The sequence below is a fragment of the Camellia sinensis genome, chromosome 10 (assembly GCF_055761805.1).
Source record: "Camellia sinensis isolate YWXY chromosome 10, ASM5576180v1, whole genome shotgun sequence".
NCBI lineage: Eukaryota > Viridiplantae > Streptophyta > Magnoliopsida > Ericales > Theaceae > Camellia > Camellia sinensis.
This window is the reverse complement of record NC_138970.1, coordinates 128,897,812-128,903,318: the sequence shown is the minus strand read 5'-3', so window position 1 is coordinate 128,903,318 and position 5,507 is coordinate 128,897,812. Positions and strand designations below refer to the sequence as shown.

General features: G+C 36.9%; 1 pseudogene; it reads right to left on the bottom strand.

Annotated features, from left to right (window-relative positions):
• Nucleotides 1-1,476: 1,476 nt before the first annotated feature.
• Nucleotides 1,477-4,665, bottom strand: LOC145801309 (calcium-transporting ATPase 12, plasma membrane-type pseudogene; annotated as a pseudogene).
• Between the last annotated feature and the right edge of the window lie 842 nt (nt 4,666-5,507).

Below are 5,507 nucleotides of genomic sequence, written 5' to 3'. Positions count from 1 at the left end.
AAATTTATAAATTTGTAGGAATAGATGGTTCTCCATTTAAAAAAAAAAATCCTAAAACAACACATTTTGGGGAAACAATTTTAAGGTATTTTTTGAGTTTTCAAAACTTTGTAATTTGTATTCGTAATTTATAAAATTTGAAAAAATACAAGTCCCTAATTGCCTAAAGAAGATGCCACCTGTGTCAATGGTCTAAGACGTATGGACACGGATACACGATACAAGACAGACATGCGACACAACATAGACATGCCAACACGTCAATTTTCAAAAAATGCAAGACATGACACATGAGGGATACACACAATATATGATTTTATACATTTATTCTATGTCATATACATGAATATTTCATAAAAGATAATACAAAATGTAACATAACACTATTCCTAAAATTTAGAGAAGGAGGGATTTATGGGTATAATTCTATGTTGTTTTTTTTTGGTCATTGTATCTTAAAAGTTATTTTGTTTAAACTTATAATCATCATGATTGGTTCTAAAAAATTAAGTCCAATTTTTAGAAAATTGAGTTTTTTTTGTTTTCTATGTTTTTTTTGTTTTTAATGATTTTTTAAAATATTTTACTCAAATTTTTATATTTTTTAGATACATCTAATCTAAATACGCTTAAAAAGTATAATATTTGTGAATTTATTTTAAAAAATTCATCAAATACGGAAAATATTAAAAAAAAATTAAAGTTCAATACATTTTTGTATTTTTTGGTATTAAATGAATTTTTATAAGATTTTTATATGATTGTTTTTATTTTTTAAGTATATTAAGATTAAGTGGATCTAAAAAAAAAAAAAATTGATTAAAATATTTTTAAAAATTATTAAAAATACAGAAATAAAAATTAAAAACTCAAAAAACTATTTTTGAAAACTCAAAGTCAAACAAGGTGAATGTGTTTTATGTCTGTCTCTAAATGATTGATGTGTGTCCAAAGCATAACATTTGGATTTGGATGTGTGTCAGACACATGTTGAGCGTTGGTGTCAGACACGTACATAGAGACACTCTTTTTTAGTAGTGTTGATGCTTCTTAGTTGGTGGTACATGGAGAGAAGGTTTTTAGTTTTGGGTCTTGAATCCTTCAATTATCAAGAGCTGTCTCCTCCCTCTAGAACTTCTGCTATATTTGTTAGGAAAATGCTATGCTTATAGGATTTTTATACAAAACAAAATTCAAAATTCATGATGTATCAGTGACATTTTTTAAAATATAAGTCATCCTACTAGGTCTTTTAATTTGAAATGAAAATCAAAACTTGTCACATCATTTTGTATTACTTTTATGTATAATTTGTGTGTTTGTATAGTACTGATCTATTCGTTTAGGCACCCATATATACATGTGTGAGTGTGTGTGTATAGCATCCAATGAGTTTAGCCCCCTGTGGATGATTGCTGGGTGCACCACTCACTTGCATGATCCGAAAAGCAAATTACAAATACAGACCGAGGCAAGAAAATGAAAGTCCTTGAACTTTTATTTAAGACCCAAAGCTATGGGCCCTTGTAGTTTATCAATATTTACAAGAACTGAAGGTTTGCAAACCTCTAATATGAAATACTGAAGTACTGTGAATCACTTAGTAAATCCTACTGGAATTGAAAACAAAATACGATTTTTGATCCGATACCTGATTTGTTTTATGTCACAGAAGATCTATTGTGTGGGAAGGCTGAGAAACTGTTTACTTGAAACTGGAATGAACTTGACAAGCCAACCTATTGGCCAAGACATTGCAGCAATCACAATGCACGCGACCCATTGCCCCCAATTCAGCCTCTCAGTATCGGCAAATTTCTTTAGAAACTCCACCATGACCACTTGAAGGACTACTGTCATCCCGATAATGCTGAGAAAAAGTTTGTTCTTAACTATCCCCTCAAATATGTTCTTCTCCTCCATCTTCCTTGCATTGAACTCATTAAAAACTTGGCACAGGACGAAACTATTGAACACGAGTGTGTCCTTGACAATGAGGTTCCTCCACATGATCTTTGTTATAAGCGGTTCGGTTCGACCCACGGGTTGCTTTGTCATTAGATCATTAGTTGGTTGCTCGGTGGCTAGTGCTAAGGCCCCCAAAGTATCCATTATGAGGTTCACCCACAGTAGCTGGACTGCTGTTAGCGGAACTTCACCAGACGATATTGCTGCGACGAAGTTGATGACAAGGGCAGCCACGTTGACAGTGAGTTGAAATTGGATGAACTTTTGAATGTTGTTGTATACGCACTGACCCCACTTCAAAACTGTCACCACCGAGGTAAAATTGTCGTCTAAAATGACTATATCCGAGCTCTGTTTCGCCACTTCTATGCCTTGAATTCCCATTGAAAGTCCGATATCTGCTTCTTTCAGTGCAGGTGCATCGTTTGTTCCATCCCCTGTGACCGCTACTACATGTCCTTTCCGCTTCAAGCACTTTACCATCAGAAGCTTGTCAAACGGGGACGATCTAGCCATTACGCGGATTGTGTTTATCTTTTCCATTCTCTCTTCGTCAGAGTAATTTCTGAATGTCACTCCTTCGACCACTGCATTGTTCGAATCCTCATTGGGTTCGACAATCCCAGATTCGATAGCTATAGCTTTTGCAGTGAAGATGTTGTCTCCCGTAATCATTTTAACATCAACTCCGGCATCTCTGCAAGCTTGTACTGCTGCCCTGACACCTGGTCGACTAGGGTCCTTTAAACCGACAAGCCCTAACAAGGTAAGTCCAGTTTCTTCAATCTTTCTGCTGACCTCTACACTTTCATCTGTAACTTCTTTGTAACCAAAGGCGATGCATCGCAAGCTTTTAGCTGCCATATCTTTAATAATCATTTCAAACTGTGTTCTTTCTTCATCATTCATGGGTATAATATTCCCATTTTTGGTGTAATAATTTGAGCACATTGACAGAATCATCTCCGCAGCCCCTTTCCAATGCGCGTGAATTTTTTTTCCATTCATCCTCGTCAAAACCCCACTTCGTTTCTTCTCTGAGTTGAAAGCTTCTACTTGAAGAATTTTATGACTTTGCTTCAGCTCATCAATATCCATAGCCAAATCAAACACGACCCAGGAGAGGATTGCTGACTCAGTAGGGCTTCCAGAAATTTCAGGTATTGATGTGGATAACTGTCTATAGACTTCGCCGGTTGTATTTAAACCGACACCTTCATGTAGCATTTCAAGAACATTAGGGGCTATTTTCAATGATGCTTTGTCTGTCATTACCTCTTTTCCAAGCCAAAATTCTGTTACCTTCATCTGGTTTAATGTAAGTGTGCCGGTTTTGTCTGTGCAGATAGTGGTGGCTGAACCCATTGTCTCGCAAGCAGAGAGTTTCCGAACCATGGAATTCTCAACCATCATCCTCTTCATTGAATAAGCCAAAGTTAGAGTCACAGCCAAAGGCAAACCTTCTGGGATCGCCACCACAACAATCGTAACTGCCGCAGCAACAATCCGCACAACGGCATTCATGACATCATTCGCTTTAGTCTTGCCGTAGTTGAATTCTTGGTTCCCGTGCTTATCTTCAGTGTTTCCTGTGAAGTACCGGATGAGCAAAACTACGAGAACAAGGAAAGCCACCAGTAAACCGACCTTCCCGATATAAGATGTCAGTTTGTTAAGCCGAGCTTGCAATGGTGTTTGCTCGTCTGAGTCACGGCTTATTGAGCTCATCATTACACCCCATGCTGTATTCATGCCTACCGAAGTAACAAGCATGTGACCGTACCCATCTGTCACCATGGTACGTGAGAGCAAGAATGGATTATCGGTTTCATTTACTTCGACGTAATCACTTTCCCCTGTCATGCTTGATTCATCCACTTTCAATGAGTGTCCGTCCAAGAACAACCCATCTGCCAGAACTTGATCACCAATCTTTAGACACACAATGTCACCCACTACGACTGCAAAAATCGATATGGGTTGTCTGTGGCCTTTTCTCACCACTTCCACTTTCATCAGGTTACTGCTCTCATCAGAGAGCTTGTCAAACTGTCTGCCCTGCTTGAAGTTACTGATGGCAGAAACCACAACGACTAGAATGACAGCAATGATAATGCTCCCCCCATCGTACCACCCTTCTGTGGGACCGTGCTGTTTGATTCCAAACCCGAGAGAGAACACCGCACATACCAGAAGTATAATGATGGTGGTGTCTTTGAATGCTTCAAAAACAAAACTGAGAAAGCTCCTTGCTGGTGGTTTCTCGTACGTGTTCGAACCAAACACATCGATTCTGTGCTTAATATCACTCTCCTTGGCAGTGATACCAACATTCATGTTGGTTTCAAGAATTGTTGCAACCTCTTTCACCCCTCCATATTGACAGAGACTGTTAAAGTTCTTCTCTCTGACCATCTCAGAGAATGCTTTCTGATCAATATCGAATAAGCATACGTGATCGTGCTTGTCATCAACATCATCAATGGCTTGAATATCAATTGCAACGTAAGATGGGCTGCACGAGAACCTTGGAAGGAATTGGGTGTTCTTTCCATTGGCAATGACTTTCTTGGCCAAAGAAACAACGAAATAGATGACTCTGAAGATCTTTCTCAATCGCTTGTTGGGTTTTCGAACTGAGTGAGCTTTGTCGAGAAACATGATGGTATCGCTGGATTTTCGAGATTGCAGAGGCATGGTTGATGAAGAAGAAGAAGAAGAAGAAGAAGAAGCTATGAAACTATAATCTAAGCTGAAGGGATGATTTTATAGTATAGTAACAGAAACTTGGGACTGAGGTAGCTAGCTGTGATAGACTTGGAACGCGGAACATTTGTTTTCTGAGAAAGTTCACTGTAGTTTCCTTTCCTTGGTATAATTAAAGAGTTATTGGCAGTGAAATTGTGTGGAAACAGCTCAAGAATGAGGCGGCAATGTCAGTTTTGTAAATAAAATTATCTTTTTAGAATTTTGTTTTACATTAAAATGATCATATTGAGTCGTATCATTGTGAATAAAAAAAAATTTAGTCACTACAACAAACTACATTTATGGCGACTAAATTTTTAATCGTCAAAAGTCATTTTTTCGTCGCTGAAGATTTTTGCTGACTAAATTTTTTAGTCGTCAATTTTGTCGTTGGATGATTGTCGGGAAAGGTATTGGCGACTAATTTTTTTTAAGTCGCCGAAAGTCACCAATTGGAAACTAAAAATTTTGCTGTCCAAAGTTTTCAATAAATGTGGTTTTTTGTTTTAGCAACTAAAATATTTAGTTGCCAAAAACAGTTGTTTTCTTTTTGGCTACCAATTATTTAATCGCTAAAAATGTGACACTCTTTTTTAGCTACCAATTTTTTAGTCGCTAAATCATGGTGCTCTTTTTTAGCTATTAATTTTTTAGTTGTCAAAAACTTTCATTTTTTTTTTTTGCTACTTACTGTTTAGTTGCCAACAAGTTCCCTTTTTATTTTTTGGCTACTAAATATTTAGTTGCCAAAAACTCTATTTATTAATTTTTTTAAAATACACAAATTGAAT